The sequence below is a fragment of the Triplophysa rosa genome, unplaced genomic scaffold (assembly GCF_024868665.1).
Source record: "Triplophysa rosa unplaced genomic scaffold, Trosa_1v2 scaffold349_ERROPOS124516, whole genome shotgun sequence".
Taxonomy (NCBI): domain Eukaryota; kingdom Metazoa; phylum Chordata; class Actinopteri; order Cypriniformes; family Nemacheilidae; genus Triplophysa; species Triplophysa rosa.
Genome location: NW_026634349.1, coordinates 96069 through 113311, shown reverse-complemented (window position 1 = coordinate 113311; position 17243 = coordinate 96069). Strand labels below are relative to the sequence as shown.

The following is a 17243-nucleotide window of genomic DNA, read 5'->3' as shown; positions in this document are numbered from 1 at the left end:
GTTGGTCGATTATTTTTTCTATTAATCGGATAAAAATGTAATTACATCTTTTGCTTATAGTAAGTAAATCAGATATGGGAAAAGTATACACAACTGAACTCATTAGCCTTCTCCCAAAATCTTGTGAATGTCTCCATAATTAATACACCTGGTGAGTTGTTTCAGGTGTGTCATATTAGAAGCAACTGACAATAGTCTCTCCCAAACGTGGGAGCGAGGGGAGGGTCAGCCAAGGAAATCATTTTTTTGTGCCATGAAAAGTGAGATATTTGTCATTCAGATGTAGTGAAGTACAGTAAAAAGTAAACAGAAAAAGTAATACTTAAGTACAAATACTCAAAAAGTGTACTTAAGTACAGTTCTCAAGTAAATGTACTTCGTTACCCAACTCTGAACTAAATAAACCACCAAATCAGGGTATTTAGCCTAATATGTACTTTGCAAAGTGCAAACGCCACAAATTGGGTTTTATTAATATAATCTTTAATTTTGTCATTTAAAACACCTCTCCCCTTTAAACTTTACAACTGCGCAGCTTGAAGAGATGCATGCAAAACACATCTGACTTTAAAACTGCGCACCTCGCGCTGCACGGAGAGACACGTCTGACTTTAAAACAGCACAACTTGTGCCGCACGGAGAGACGCATCCACTGAGAGACACGTGTGACTTTAAAACTGCGTACCTCGCGCTGCACGGAGAGACACGTCTGACTTTAAAACTGCGCACCTCGCGCAGCACCGAGAGACACGTGTGACTTTTAAACTGCGCATCTGGCGCTGCACGAAGAGACGCATCCACGGAGAACCACATCTGACTTTAAAACTGCGCACCTCGCGCTGCACGGAGAGACACGTCTGACTTTAAAACAGCACAACTTGTGCCGCACGGAGAGACGCATCCACTGAGAGACACGTGTGACTTTAAAACTGCGTACCTCGCGCTGCACGGAGAGACACGTCTGACTTTAAAACTGCGCATAATTTTCCCAACATAACCCAACATAATTTTCGAGTCTATGTAGGAGTGTGCTGTGGTCAATGGTATCGAATGCAGCACTAAGGTCTAGCAGCACCAATAACGAGATACAACCTCGGTCAGACGCCAATAGCAGATCATTTGTAACTCTGATCAAAGCAGTCTCTGTACTGTGACATGCTCTAAATCCAGACTGGAATTCTTCATTGATGTCATTCCTTTGGAGGAAGGAGCATAATTGAGTTGAAACTACTTTTTCCAGAACTTTAGATATGAAAGGTAGATTCGATATAGGCCTGTAGTTCCTTAGTTCTCTAGGGTCGAGTTGGGGTTTTTTGACAAGGGGCCTTATAACAGCCACCTTATATGCTTTAGGCACATGTCCTAATGTCAGAGATGAGTTAATAATACCAAGAAGAGGATCTATAATTTCTGGGAGCATCTCTTTCAGTAGATTTGTAGGTATAGGGTCTAGTATGCATGTTGTTGATTTAGATGATCTAATAATTTTAGACAGCTCATCTTGATCTACGGTATAAAATAATTGCATTTTCTCCTTAAGGGCGCTGTAGTTAGTTTGTTCAGCGGGTTTCACTTCTGATTGCATTGTTATAATTTTTTCTCTAATATCTTGGATTTTATATGTGAAGTAGTTCATAAATTCATCACTGCTATGCTGATATACAGGATCAGAAGTCACTGACGATTTATTTTTTGTTAATTTAGCCACCGTGTTAAATAAAAACCTAGGGTTGTGCTGGTTTTCTTCTATTAGTGATGAAAAGTAGGCGGATCTAGAAGTTATTAGGGCTTTCCTGTATTTTCGAATACTATCCTTCCATGCTGTACGAAATACCTCTAATTTAGTTTTCTTAAAGTTGCGCTCCATTTTTCGGGCCGCTTTCTTTAGAGCCTGAGTGTGTTCATTATACCACGGTGTGGGGCTGCCATTTTTAATCTTCTTTAAACGTAGTGGAGCAACTTTGTCTAGCGTTACCGAGAAGGTGGAATTAAAATTTTCAGTGGTAATGTCAAGATCTTCAACGTTATTTCTCATGATTTGAGACAATTCGGGCAGATTATCGAGAAACGCATCTTTGGTAGTTGAAGTTATTGTTCTACCATATTTGTAACAATGAGTTTTATTTGCAGCCGTAGGCCAGTGAAGCAAACATAATACCAGATAATGATCCGAAATGTCTTCACTCTGCTGAAGGATTTTAACGTCGTCCACATTTATACCGTAAGACAGTATTAAATCTAAAGTATGATTACGAAGGTGAGTGGGTCCTGACACATGTTGACTAATGCCCATGGAGTTAAGAGTGTCTTTGAAAGCCATTCCTAAGGCATCTGTAACGTTATCTACGTGGATGTTAAAGTCACCAACGACAAGGAGTCTATCTGCGGCCAGTACTAGTTCTGATAAGAACCCACCAAATTCTTTAATAAAATCTGTGTGGTGCCCTGGAGGCCTATATACAATAGCTAGAATCAATTTAAAAAGAGTTTTATCTTTAGTATTAGGTGTTGAAACATGAAGAACCATGACTTCAAAAGAATTATATTTAGAGTTCGACTTCTGGGAAATGCTAAGAGAGTTATTGTAAAGTGCTGCGACACCTCCCCCTCTGCCTTTTAGACGAGGCTCGTGTTTATAATAATAATCTTGGGGGACAGATTCATTTAAAGCAATATAATCATCTGGTTTTAGCCATGTTTCTGTCAAACAGAGCATGTCTATTTTATGATCTGTTATCATATCGTTAACAAAAAGTGCTTTATTAGAGAGAGATCTAATATTTAGCAATCCGAGTCGTAACAGTTGATTATCTGTATTTTGTTCATGTTTAGTTTGTTTAACGTTTATTAAATTACTTTCAAGAGGTTTACGCATTATTTTATGTTTGCTAATCCGGGGGACAGACACAGTCTCTATTTTGTGATGTTTGGGAGAACGGATTACTACATGTTGTACATTTTGTGTATTCTGCGACGTGAGACGGCAAGCAGACAGTTGGTTAAGCCATACTGTCTGCTCCCTGACCTGGGCCCCAGCGAGTCAAGTTTTAGCATTAGCATTAAGACTTTTTGCCATATTTCTAGACAGGATGGAAGTCCCAGCCCAGGAGGGATGGAGACCATCTCGTTTCAACAGGTCAGGTCTGCCCTCAAAACTCTTCCAGTTATTTATAAAAACTATATCATTCTGCAGGCACCACTCAGACAACCAGCCATTTAGTGATGATAATCTGCTATAAATCTCATCACCACGATAAGCAGTGAGGGGGCCAGAGAATATTACAGTGTCTGACATCATGCTTGCGAGCTCACACACCTCTTTAATGTTATCTTTTGTGATCTCCGATTGACGGAGTCGAACATCATTTGTGCCGACGTGAATGACAATCTTACTGAATTTACGATTAGCCTTAGCCAGCACATTTAAATTTGACTTGATGTCAGGCGCTCTGGCTCCCGGTAAACATTTGACTATGGTGGCTGGTGCCTCTATGTTAACGTTCCGAACAATAGAATCACCGATAACTAGGGCACTTTCAGCAGGTTTCTCAGTCGGTGCGTCACTGAGCGGGGCAAACCTGTTCGAGACTGTAATCGGAACGGTCGAGTGATGTTTTGTCCTGCGACTACGCCGTCTCACAGTCACGAAGTTTCCCAGCTGCGGGGAATTTTCAACCGGAACCGAGCTGTGTGCGCTAATGTTGCTCGCATCCAAAGTGTTTTCTATCGTCGTTAAACTCTTACTATCCTCAGATAAAGATTGGATGCGAGACTCTAATTCTAAGATCTTCTCTGTCAGCCTAACTATTTCCCTGCATTTATCGCATATAAAGCCCTCGCAGCTGACAGAGAAGGCTAAGCTAAACATATGACATGAGGTGCAAGTAACAATAATAGGAATAGAAGCCATAACTCACCGGATTTGAAGTGCAATTCCAACTTACCAAGGTTGCTCGATGGATCGTAGTATACTCGCTTAAAAAGAGAAACAGTTAGCACACAAGACAAACCAGAGGCAAGATGATATTCCACAGTGTGAACAGAAAGCAAGCTAACACGCTATTGCTATGCTAACGGCGTTAAGTTAACTATCACTTTTGGTTTAGACTCTTCCAAGTAAATAACAGGAACAGGGTTATTGAGATATCAGGATAAGTTAGCAACGACAATAATAATTAACGATAATAAAATACACTAATATTAGAGCGAAGTGGTAAGCGCACTGATACAAACAAGCTGCCGGCAGCGATGCAGGAAACAGGAAGCAGGAAACAGTGCAACACCAAGTGAAGACCACTGCGTAAAACTGCGCAGCTCATGCTGCACGGAGAGACACATCTAAAACGGTAATTTTAAAAGGGAAGAAGATGCGCTTGATTTATAACTGCGCAGCTCGCAAGTGACGTCACAGACCAACTAATCGATAATGAAATTCGTTGTCAACGAATATCGATTATTATCGATTTTATCGATTAGTTGTTGCAGTCCTACAGGAAGGTAAATCTCCAGAACCAGCAGTGAGCACACATGCTTGTTAAAGTCATATTTTCCGATGAAAGAAAAGATTTTCCAACATTTTGGCTTACGCCTTCAGATTAAAAGGTCATAAGAAACATTTTAGTCAAGTGACCCTAAACCCTGAACAGTAGCGTAAAATTCCATTGTGCTTCTTTCTGTGGAGAATCAGGATTTCAGGATCTTTTTAGATCAAGGTTAAGAGAGTATCCAATTTTTTCACATTGTCCGGCACATTGTTATGAGGAAATGTTTCTCCTGTGAAAAAAGTGCCTTTGGCTTCTGCACTGATGGAAATCTGGCCATCATTGCCCCCTGCCCAAAAGCAACTATTTTTCACCGGACAGTGTTGTGGCAAAGCTTAGATCAGATAAAAGATGGATTTCATGACCCACGCTACACAAACACATCCACATTTTGCTCATTTCATGTCCCTGCTGGCTGTCAAATGCCACAGTTTTCTTACATTTCTGATAGCTGTGTGTGTGTATGTGGAGTCTAGTCTCAGATTTGCGGGCAAAGGTAGTATAATGTTGAAAGAATCTGAGTATTTGTGCTTGCACTCATAACAGAAGCCCTGGGTGTGATTTATTGAAGACTATAGCTTCATTAAGAGTGTATCATTAGGAATGGTGAAGTGATATTCATTTATGAAACAGTGTTTGTCTTGAAAGGATTCTGTTTTTTGATTCTGTATTCTAAACCTAGAATATGTTTTGAGGTTTTGGACTTTTATGGTGCCATAGCTGTAATTTTTCATTCTTTTTAGGCAAAGATATTTTTTTTGTAAATAAATGTGGGCCATTCATCAAGTTTGATCCTGAAGGGATGCATTCAACAAGCTGTCCATTCGTTGAGACGAATTTCCATTCCATTACACAGATTAAAATTTGAGTGAAAAAGAAAAATATTTTATTTGATATGGACCTTAGAGAGTGTGAGAATGATGGGAAACCTATTAGACATAACATGTTGGCATTTTGTCAGCTTGGTCTCTTTCCTCATGAAGACCACTTTGATTATTTGTGTGAAATGATTCATTAGGGTTTGTGATGATCAAAGCATCTTGCTGCATCCACACAAAATTGAATTGATCTGCAGTTGCATGGTGCATATTATACGGTTATTATACAACAGTCGGGTCAGATGCTTCGATTGTATTTGTCCGTTTCACTGTGTTCCTGACTGATGCATGAGCAATTCAAAGTGAACGTGGAGCAAGAGCCTGGCTTATCTGCAGGATCAGCAGATTTTTTTGAAACTTGGAAGTATCACCTTTTTATCACGCTTAAATGAGAGATGTAGCCTAATTGTACTATAGTAATAATGTTGTAAGGTAAGGAGCTATATCTTTAAAAATGACCGAGGGACAGAGCCATTCAAAAACGTAATTGATTTTTCCCACCGTAGAAATGAATTTTCCACAGCAAACCAGGAATAAATAAACACAGTAAGAACTATTGATTGTTTTATAATTTGGGAAATGTATATAGGAATCAGGCACTTGAAAGTGTTGTTGTTACTGTAAATTAACATGTTTGTTTTGTACTACCCAAATTGGCCAGTTTTTCTGTTCTAATCAGACTCCTATATGGATGGTTGTTTCTCAACTTGTAACACAAAAAGGCTTTGTGATTCAGGATAAATGACAACCTAGTCTCATGGGTGTCCTTATAAATAACAGCCATGACTTTGCTGGTATTTGGCGCTCATTCTCATGTGATTTGTGTTAAACAAAAGAGGGCCTGCTGATCATATTTTGGGTATTAAACGATCTGTCTGCTCTCACAGCATCACTCTGAAGGAGTTCAGTCTCATGTTGAAGTGTCAGATACAGAATTAATTAATTGGTCAAATATAAGGCTTTGGTACATTTGCAAAAAAATTATTATATCTTTCCTATTCTTACTTTGGGCTAAGCAATATACTATGGATCAAATATTCATGATATAGGGAATCCAGTGTTACTGATATGACATTCACACTCAAAATGTCTCAGAGAAAATACTAATTACTAGAATATTAAACGATATTAAATGAACTGTAAAACCTGAAAATCTGCAGCAGAAAAATATAAATCAACATTTTTTCAGCTGTTTCTCTAATATGCAAATGAACAGTTACAGACTGGAGAAACACTGTAGGATTAAAAAACAATAATATTACTGTACAATAAGATTTTGGGTTGGGACTCTAAAGTACATAAAAATTACAAGATTTTCTATGATTTCCATTGAGACTGCACAATTGATCAAGTTAAAATTGTGACATTATTAGAAAACATAGCTTGAACTCACTATGCACTTTACCACCATCGTGCCAAACCATTCTAAGCACGGTCTGAAACGGTCAAACTGTGCTGAATCGTGCTGATAGAATGTGTGTAGTGTCGTGACGACTCAGGATTGGTCACTCATCGGTTGCCTAGATACCAGTTTCTCTCCATAGCCAAAATAGTGCGTTATTGAACAAGGGTAGGAAGTTAACTTAGCTGTTAACAGAGGGAGCTGGAGGGTACCAAGAAAAATAAAAAAAGTGTAATCGTAACTCAGTTTCTTGCTTTAGGGCAGCAAGTAATGCGTTTTGGTTTACATTCTGAAGACTTCCGTTAACAGCCCCGCATTAAGCAACGAGAATGGTTCGGCATGATGGTGGAAAAGCGCTCACTGTTTCTGTGTGTTAAAGGACTCTATGTCATATGTGAAGCTCACACTGAACTGTAGAACATTTTTCTATTGTTAAAAATGACACAAAATAATTATGTTTTTTATAAAATCCATTCCAAAATGTTCAAGCATTTTAATGAAAGCCCCCCTCAAGCATTTTCCAAATGTAGTAAAAAATAGCAGAAAACATACCTGAAATATGTTAACTAGATTTTTTACATTTGCTTCTTGTTGATGGTATTTTAAAAATAAGGAACATTATAAAGATTTTAGGTCAGCATTTGTAAGTCAAATGTTTTGGACTATGACACCAGTAATTCTAAGAAGTTCCCAAGTGATCATGACAAACAGTATAAAATAAGAGGATAAAACAAATATGATGTTATTTAACATCCCTCTTTTGTAGCTATAGCTGTAAGTTTGTTTTCCCCCGGTTGTCAGCTTCCTCTCTGTTGAAGTGGGGCCCATTGGCCCATCCACCGCCTCTGCATTGAATCCACATCAAACTTCTACCTTGGCAGGCAGCGCTTGGCTGTGTGATGCTATGTGAAACTTCCCACTGCTTTCAATTCTTCTATGAAAAGCATTGCTTTCTCTGCTCTCTATGTATGAGCAGAGTGTGAAAACTTTCAGGTTTTCACAAGAATTCAGATAAGAGTCAGTAACTTCCTTAAAAATATGTGTAACCTTTTTATATACACATATGGAAATTATATGAACCCTACAAACTCAACTCAACTCAAATTTATTTATATAGCGCTTTTTACAATTTTCATTGTTACAAAGCAGCTGTACGTAAGACATATAGACTATAAGCAAAACAATTAAAGTTGTACCTGCAAAAACAAGAAAAAATTGAAAACACAGAAGACAGACATACCCACATACAAAACACTCCACACACACAATATGCACACGTACTAACACACATAGACATAGACACACACACAGAGCGCACGTACACACACACGTACACAGACAAGTACGCACACACACACAGATACGCACGCACACACACACACGCTCAGTGAGAGCACACATTTAAGATAAAGGAGAGAGAAGCACAGGTCAAATATAACAGACTATAAATTCCTATATGCAATATTAATTAAGTAAAACTTTAAAATTCTAAAGCAGCCCCCCCGGCCAGGCAAATGGTGCAAAATACAGTATACAAACGGTGGCGAGGAACCCAAAACTCTAATCGAGAAAAAAAACCTCAGGAGAACCCAGGCCCAACCAGGAGATTCCAGTTCCCCTCTGGCAAAAGCTGCTGCCTCTGCACAAGCTCCAGAGAGCTTGCACAACAAGGCTAAATAAAATAAATAAATTTACTAATAAGGTAAATTATAGTTTAAGATTATCATTAATAATCTAATAGCATTTGAAATTTTGTGGTGAAGACGTGTCAGGTGACCGCGTCCTTCTTTATCCAGCTCTATCATCTCAGCTCTTGTTATAACATACAAAGATAACTATGTGCTTAAATAAAGATAAAAATGTATTAAATGTGTTTAAAATGATTATAAATGTACTTACATAAAATAAATATTAACATAAAAGGAGAAATAATAAATTGTTGTTAAATAACATTTTTAACATTTAGCAAACTTTAAACCCTTAAATGTATATTATATTAAACATAATTATTATTCTGTTACATAAACATGAACAGTTTGGTAGTCACTTTCTATACCTTCAGTGTTATACTGAGCTGCATGTCTTTTAGTGATGTAATTGGTCAAAATTCTAATTGCACATATCAGTAAAGAGTCTGTACAGCCCTCAGATGTGTTCTGACTCATTTTAATGGTGTTTCATTACCAAACATGAATTTCTTTATGTGTAGACAGACAAATAAATTAACCCTGGGAATGTGTCACTAAGCGTAGTTGTGGTATATATTATTCTAAATTGATAATGTCTTCTGAGAGCACTTGTAGGCAATTTAAATCATCTTTACTTTGAGCCACAGCCCAGCAATCAAAGAAAGTAAATGCCATTCCATGTTACACCTCTCAGTGACTCAGCAGTCATTGCTGTGGATCTGTTTCATCCAGACCGCTGTCTCCAGTGTGCATTTGGTTGCTTCATTACAACTAATAATGATTCTAATTGAGCTCAGTCTGCCTCTTTGTTGCTGGCCGGAGGAGTCATCCCACTCTTTCTCTCTCCTATTATTTTACACAGTAATGAACCCTTGAGTTTGTAATCCAGCTCCTTAGGTTGATGTCAGATGCAGGTGAATTACTAAAAATGCAAATTGAAAAAATGGCTCTTTTCTCTGCCATAGGCGCTCATGTTAATAATCACTCCGCCTTTTATTTCTCATTTATTGATGTACTGTACAGAGGAACCTTTATGGCTGGGTAAAAATTACAGAATGATACAGTTCAACGACTGCAGAATTACGATTGAGCTAGCATCTGACAGAGCTACAGGCAATTACGTCCCTATTGAAGAATTACACACCAGAGAAGAGCCCATTTTTATTTAAACTCTGCAAAGTTTTGCACGTAGAGCTCTGTCAACAAGCAAATTCTATATTTCAATACATGAAATATGTCTCACTTTTCTCTTGTTATATCTCACACAATCAATACTAGTGTTTAAAGGAGCTTCTTTGTGGGATGAGTGTGGGTGAAAATACTGTACATATGTTTGAATTCTCAGTTGAATCAGTTCTTAGGGGTGTAAAACACAAAATGTGGATTTAAATGAGAACAATAGTGGTGTGTTTTTGGACGGAAGAGAGCCGGCTCAGTGAAAAACGATATTCTGGCAACATTCTGTCTGTAAATGGCCCAAAACATTGGCTGGAGATCCGTAGTTTAGTATGAATGTTTATAATCCAGAATAATCAAATACTGACATTGTTTTAAAAGATGATTAAGTTAACTCTCTAGCTAGCCATAAACAGCACTGATATTTTTCACAGTTTAATATTCCATCGGCATAGGTGAATTACAGTATTGCTAAAGCTCCTGTCCGTAACTTTTGCCTTTTTGAGCTCACACTGTAGACTCAAAGAAGATCTTACTCTTACACCTCTCCCCAGACTGTATTGATGGGAAAAAAACATAGGCTATTGAGTAGTGAGCATAAGTTTGACTCGGCTGTGACTTGTGCGCCACATTTGAGGCTTATATACGGGCAGGAATAAATATTCAGTGACAGACTTCAAACGCTGTGCCGCTCTCTGAAGCAGAGATTGGTGCTGTGGTCACAGTCACACATCGCTTTTGGAAATTCATAAATTTGATATGATACTTATTATATTCATATTCAGTGAAGGTGTTAATGTCACCTATAACAACACCTTTTCCCTTGAAGACATCTGCAGGTTTAAATGAGATTTAAGCAATTGTGATCAGCGGCAGTTACTAGGATTAATGTTGTGATTTGAAATGTACTTCCTGCTGTCCTGTAAAAACCTTTCATATGTGTCAGTCTGTCCAAACTTTAATGTGTTTTGTCATGTGCCTTTGTTTTGAAATGCTTTCAGACTAGAATAAAGCATGAATTGAAGAGACAGTGGGGGAAAGTATGTTTATCTGTTTTTAATTATTGATCTGTCTGCATGGTTTTGGAAGATGAGCTTACATGGCAGTTTACAGGGTGCTAAAAGCATCTCTGCCACCAGCGTCTAGCATCTGTCTGTAAGAGTGAAAGACAGATGAGAGAGAAATGTGCTTATCTGACATATAGTGTGTATAATGTGTTAGAGATGCAACGATTGCAAATTTCTTTGCCGATTCCGGTTTCCGATTTTATTATAAGTGAAACCTGCCAATTCCGATTTTCTATCCACAAACTATAATTGACAGTATACTGTATATAAAACCATATTAACCTTTCTTCAATGCACTTTTTTTTTATTACATAAATGATTGAACATTACAATTTCCCCAAATTTCCCTAAATGCAGTTCTCCAAGCTGCATTAAATTACAGAATCTTCTCTTTCCCAAACAACTCTTAAATTGAAGAACTCTGTGACTGAAAAGAAGTACAAATAATAAAATATAACTAAACATGTCACTTAATTTACCTTTTTCATTTTTGTACTCATCTCACAAAAGTCTAAGATAACAATAAAATACTTCAACTTTATTCTTGTCTGTTTCTGTTTATGAAACTAACATTGCTTTATTTCATTTTTCTGAAATGTAAAATAAATTGTCTTTATCTTGTGTCTGTAGTATTAAAAGAAGTGGGTTGATTTTTGCTGCAACTTCAATAAAAAAGTTAAAAATTTTATGAGTGAATTCTACTCTAAAGATGTATATGTGTTTGCAGTTTTTTTGTATTGGTAAAGAACTCAATCAGATATATATCACATATATTGGTTGATTTATTCATTTTTTATATTTTGGATTTTTAAAAACAAGTAGAAGTCGTGTTAAATGTCATTTTACCTAGGTGAAATGACCACAGTTTTAACGTAAGACAAGCAATCAGGTTGAATGGAATTTACGTTTGTTTTACACAGAGTGAACGACTTCGACATGAGTTTAGCATGTGTCAGAGTTTAGCATGATGCTAATAGCATCACTGTTAGCATACATACCCCATGTAGACGGAGCAGCGAGAGATTAACTACAGTGCACCTTTTTGTCTGTACAGTACATGATGCGTGTGCATGCGCGTGCAGTCAGCGGATACGAGAGTCGAGATGTGCGTCAGTCAGCAGAGACTCGCAGTATGGTGGACCCACATGCGAGTATAAACGAGCCGTGAAAGACAGGCTGTGCGCACGCACGTTTACATGTTTACTTGCGGCTTTGAGTGTACTGACGGCTGTAACGTTCCTGCCCGCATCACGGGCAACAGAAGATCGACTTGGAATCGGCGAGACGTGAGACTGACCGGCCGGTCACTGGTCCGGCCGATCATACGAAAAACCGTCTGATTCCGGTCTCTGGCCGGTCAATCGGTGCACCTCTAATATGTGTATGTACAGTTACAGGAAAAAGAATGAGATTAAAGGATTTGCAAATTTATTGATCAAATCACAACAATGGTCTGCTTTAACTAATGTTTTATTTATTGAATATACCATGTGTTCATTCAGAGTGAATGTCTATCCTTGAATTTAATAACTGGTTGACCCTTGTTTTCTGTAATTATTTTAATACAAAATAATGTTGGTAACAGTAAATATACTAAAATGTAAAAAATATACAATGATACCAGTCTTTCTGCCTTACTGACTTGATTCAGTACCAGCGCACTGTCTGACCGACATGTTGAACATACGTGTGTGTTCATTTTGTGTGGGTTCTGTGTATTTAGTGCTTGTGATAATGCGGCTGTGAGTGACTGTGTGCGGCTAAATTTGAATGTAAACACATTCAGTTATGTCTTAAGTGACAGTAAACAGATGAAAAAACACACCGAACCGATGCCAAAGAACTAGCAATCTATTGCGTTTCTTCAGATCACCTGCGTCAGACTACAGACTAGAGTCGACACCTAACTAACCTAACCTAGCTTATGCTCCACATTTGTAACATTATTGATCTACATACAACGTAACTACTTCATACCAGCAGGTGGCAGTACTCTGTATTTGTCAATAAAACAGGGAAACTGGAAGAGCTCTAGCGGTGCTTTAGCCATTGTTTACATCAGCTGCTCTCATTACTGACAGATTTTTGTAGATTCATGTCGGCTAAGTTGCAAATAACACTGACATTGTCAGCCCTTGCGTCTTTTTCTTGTAGATAAAGAAACAACAAGGATAAGGAGAAACCACACTAAATGGGTGAAATTGTGGATACTGTAGCAACAGGCACATGGGGCATGGTTGGTTTGCTTTTTGTTAGGTTCGTTTATTTTCTTGTGCACTTATTTGCTAAGCTAAACAGCCAATCGGAGTTCTCTTTCTCGCCGACATGTTCCGTCGCCATTTCAACATGCAGAATTGCACAAAAAACAGCTGATGGCAACTGACTACAGCCATCGGTGCAGAACACACCGACAAAACTAAACCCGACCGATGCTCAAAAACCAAGGCAGTCTTACCCCGGATTTCCACTGCACACGTGTGCGGCACGGCTCCGACGCGGCTACCGAAACTGATCACGGTCATTCAAGTCAATGCTTGTGTTTTCACCAGACCTTCAGACAGACAAGAGTGGCCTCTACTGTATGAATCAAGAGAGAGACTAAAACTGAAGCCAAAGATTCATTTTTCTTCTCATTGACACACTCTTGTGCCATTTTACTCTTCTGTGGGCTTGTTGAGTCACCTGCAATCCAGTTATGATATAAATTTGTACTAAAGTCTGCCCAGTTTTATTTCTAGGCGGCTTAATCTAAGTGGCCATTCGATTGCTTACACCGGCACTCAGGTCACCTCTCTTTAAACTCCCCACTGCCGTCTATCTGAAATCCACTACATGCTGTAGCTTTGTAATACCTCAATGATCCCATATACTCCAAAGCACACATTTCCTGTGACGATGCAGTCTAAAATATCAATGGGAAGTTCTCTAGCTCTGTCACCTTCCCTTTCTGTCTTCATCTTTGTCTCTTTTTCTGCAAACCGATTCAATTCAGGCAGGGATATAGCAGCCTCCTCAGATCAAATGAGGGTCAGTTCATATCTGGCCGTTATTCTTATATCAGATAATAGTGTGAGGCCCCCAGCAGGAGCTTCTATAAAGCCTCTAATAGAGCAATTATTCTCAGACAAAAGGTCACCTCAGCCATGACGACAGGCTGGAAATCAATAAACCCCCAATTATGACCACATAACCAGACGGGGGAATTAGATGGCAAGGCCTATATTTGGCTGCAACTGATCAAGGTTGCATTAAAAGATCGGATTTGGAGACACTCCGTGTTCCCTTGGTGGCCTTTTAATGAGGGGTTGCTTTGTTAGAGATTGTTAAAAATGAATAAGCATCTTTGTCTTCGCCAGTGCACTGTTCTCCCGATGGCCACGATCCCGTTGTTGAGAGATTGCAAATCAAACATATTGTCATTGAGGAGAGGTTGCTTATGAAAGTATGACTTGATGTACGTGGTGAGGATTATACTTGGAGCTGGATCGATTTTTGTGCTTGTTAAGCCAGCCCTTGGGAGGGTGTTAAAGTTGCTATGATGAAGCTGAAGTCATAATGTACCAGCGGGAGGGATTATGCCCGTTTCATGAGCAGCACATGTCTGTTTCACACTTTCTTTTTTAGTTGCAATCTCGCTTGCTTTGTCCCTCCCTCACTCCATCACTTCCCTCCCATCCATGTGTAATGGAGGCCAGCTAGTGAAGAGCTGTGCAGTTTGTAAACCTCACTCCCCGACCAACAGAGACGACGCTCTAGTGACAGACGCTAGAGACTGTGGTCTTTAGCCTCCTCGTTAGAGCACCCATCTCCCATCCGGACCGACGCCGGTTCGAGGCCCGGTTACATTGGTGCCATGACCCGGATGGGAGTGAGGTTTAGGGGGGTGAGTGTAACGGAGGTCAGCTAGTGAAGAGCTGTGCAGTGTGTAAACCTCACTCCCCGACCAACAGTGATGCTCTAGCAACAGACGCTAGAGACTGCGGTCTTTAGCTTCCTCGTTAGAGCGCCCGTCTCCCATCCGGACCGACGCCGGTTTGAGGCCCGGGCAGAGCGGGGCGAGTAGGACCGGTTATATTCGGTTTCCATATGGTCTAGCGGTTAGGATTCCTGGTTTTCAACCAGGCGGCCCGGGTTCGACTCCCGGTATGGGAACCAAATGTAACCGGTCCTACTCGCCCCGCTCTGCGCGGGCCTCAAACCGGCGTCGGTCCGCATTGGAGCTCTTCACTAGCTGACCTCCGTTACACATGCATCATCCTAGCCTGTCTGTGCGAATATTGCTACAAATAGATATTGGAGGAAGTTTTGATAGTATATTTGGACAAACATCAAACCGTCAGAATAAGTAAATCATACCATAAGTAAAAATTAGGGCTGTCAATCGATTAAAATATTTAATCGCGATTAATCGCATGATTGTAATGAGTTAACTCGCGATTAATCACAACTTAATCGCACATTTTTATCCGTTATAAATGTACCTTAAATGAATACTTTTCAAGTTTTTAATACTCTAATCAACATGGGCATGGACAAATATTGATGCTTTATGCAAATGTATATTGTTTATTATTAGTGAAACCATACTCAACATAGAGCATGAAGACTAGACATGTTTCAAAGGTCATAGATGTTTTTCAAAGAACTTGTACATGTCTATTAAACACATGAAAAAAAACTGGAAAAACACAGGTTCCCATTACTTCTTTCTTTGCACTGAGCTATTTACTTACACAAGCATGTTTACATTTTCGCAACTGTGATAGCTCGGTGGAGGCTGTGTGCAATGCAAGGCATATGCTCGAACGGAAGCTGCCTGGCCGCGGCAATCATGTTGCGGCACTATCGGTGGTCAGTGGGCTAATTTTGAATTCAATATTCCACTGTCTGGCTACCTGCAAAAGTGCTCAGCGCAAACGTCAGCATAGTGCCTCTCGTCTGTCTTCATGACAGTCAAAGCGTCGACCGTAGTTTCCAGTGTGTGTCAAAATAATGAAGCCGTGACCCCCAGGTAGCTATGGTTACTGAGGGAAGTCCAGTAATCTCTGGTGAGCGCAACCGTGTTTGTCTGTCTTATCGCCTCCTCGACTTTCGCTTTCTCTCTTCGTAAGAGTCGTGAATCTTGCTTGTAACAGTGGCTCTCGAAGGTAGTTCATATGTGTAATCGTTAGATGCGATGCAAATAATTTCAAGTAGACCCTCGTCCTCCACTACATTAACTGGCCCTACATGCTGTAGCCACCCATTTAGCTATCGATGTGGTGAGTCTGTTGCTTGTGGAGTTGTCCATCCGTCTCTGCTGAAAACAATCTAGTGTGGTTGCCGCGAGGAGGAGAGCTCTCTGCGTCAGTTGTATGCTTCGCCATCAAGTGATATTTTAAACTGACGTGCTGCGGTGATAGCTTAATTCACATCGACAATAAATGCAGATCACTTTAGTCTTGTCGACAGAACCATCAGACATCGTTTTATATATGAATTTTACGTTCAGAAGACCTATTTATTTCTCCATTTCTGTTTGCTGCTGCATCGTTTACTTTCTCAAACTACGGGCAAGGCCAAGGGTCAAACAGAAAATGCGCGCTGCGAATCGCATTAATAAAATTAGTGCCGTTAAAAGGAATTTGCGTTAACGTGTTATTAACGCGTTAATTTTGACAGCCCTATCTATACAAAGTTTTAACTAAACATTTTGTCCATGACTTGTACCGCAAGTGGACTTGACATAAAACTTTGACGACAGTAAATTATACTGTAATTCCTTTCTTGTAGAACGCTTAGGGGAGCAGTCTGCATGTTGGTCGGGCTGAGTGAGGTTTACACACTGCACAGCCTCTTCACTAGCTGGCCTCCGTTACACTCACCCCCCTAAACCTCACTCCCATCCGGGTCACGGCACCAATGTAACCGGTCCTACTCGCCCCGCTCTGCGCGGGCCTCGAACCGGCATCGGTCCGGATGGGAGATGGGCGCTCTAACGAGGAGGCTAAAGATCGCAGTCTCTAGCGTCTGTCGCTAGAGCGTCACTGTTGGTCGGGGAGTGAGGTTTACACACTGCACAGCTCTTCACTAGCTGACCTCCGTTACACATGCATCATCCTAGCCTGTCTGTGAGAATATTGCTACACCACCGGTCATTGCGTCAAGTGTTGCCTTGCGTGGTCTCAGCAGGTGGAACGTGTGGAGCACCAGCCACTGGTGATTATTGGTAATCTGCAATTACAGGGAAAGTGGCATTCATGATATGAACTGAACCAAATGCTGCAGCTGTGGGAAATTCTGCACATTAAATCAGACCTTGTTCCACTAGATTAGTGGCCTGCATGTTGAACACAATATCTGTGATTGCAACTATAGTTTTCGTCATATTTGTTTCATTTATAGAGCTATAGTTCTATTTGTCCTACACTGTAAAAAAAAATCGTAAAACAACGGTCAAATCACTGGCAGCAGCGGCTGCCAAACAAAAACCATAAAATTAAGATGAAACT

The 17243-nt window shown here is 39.8% G+C and overlaps 1 protein-coding gene and 1 non-coding gene across 2 annotated transcripts in view; both read left to right on the top strand.

The window, feature by feature from the left end:
- The window catches only part of LOC130550494 (dipeptidyl aminopeptidase-like protein 6), a 93277-nt gene that overhangs the window by 6653 nt on the left and 69381 nt on the right, over nucleotides 1-17243 (top strand). The window lies entirely within an intron of this gene.
- trnae-uuc (transfer RNA glutamic acid (anticodon UUC)) lies at nucleotides 14833-14904 on the top strand. The gene has a single exon. It is a non-coding gene; the product is annotated as a tRNA-Glu (tRNA).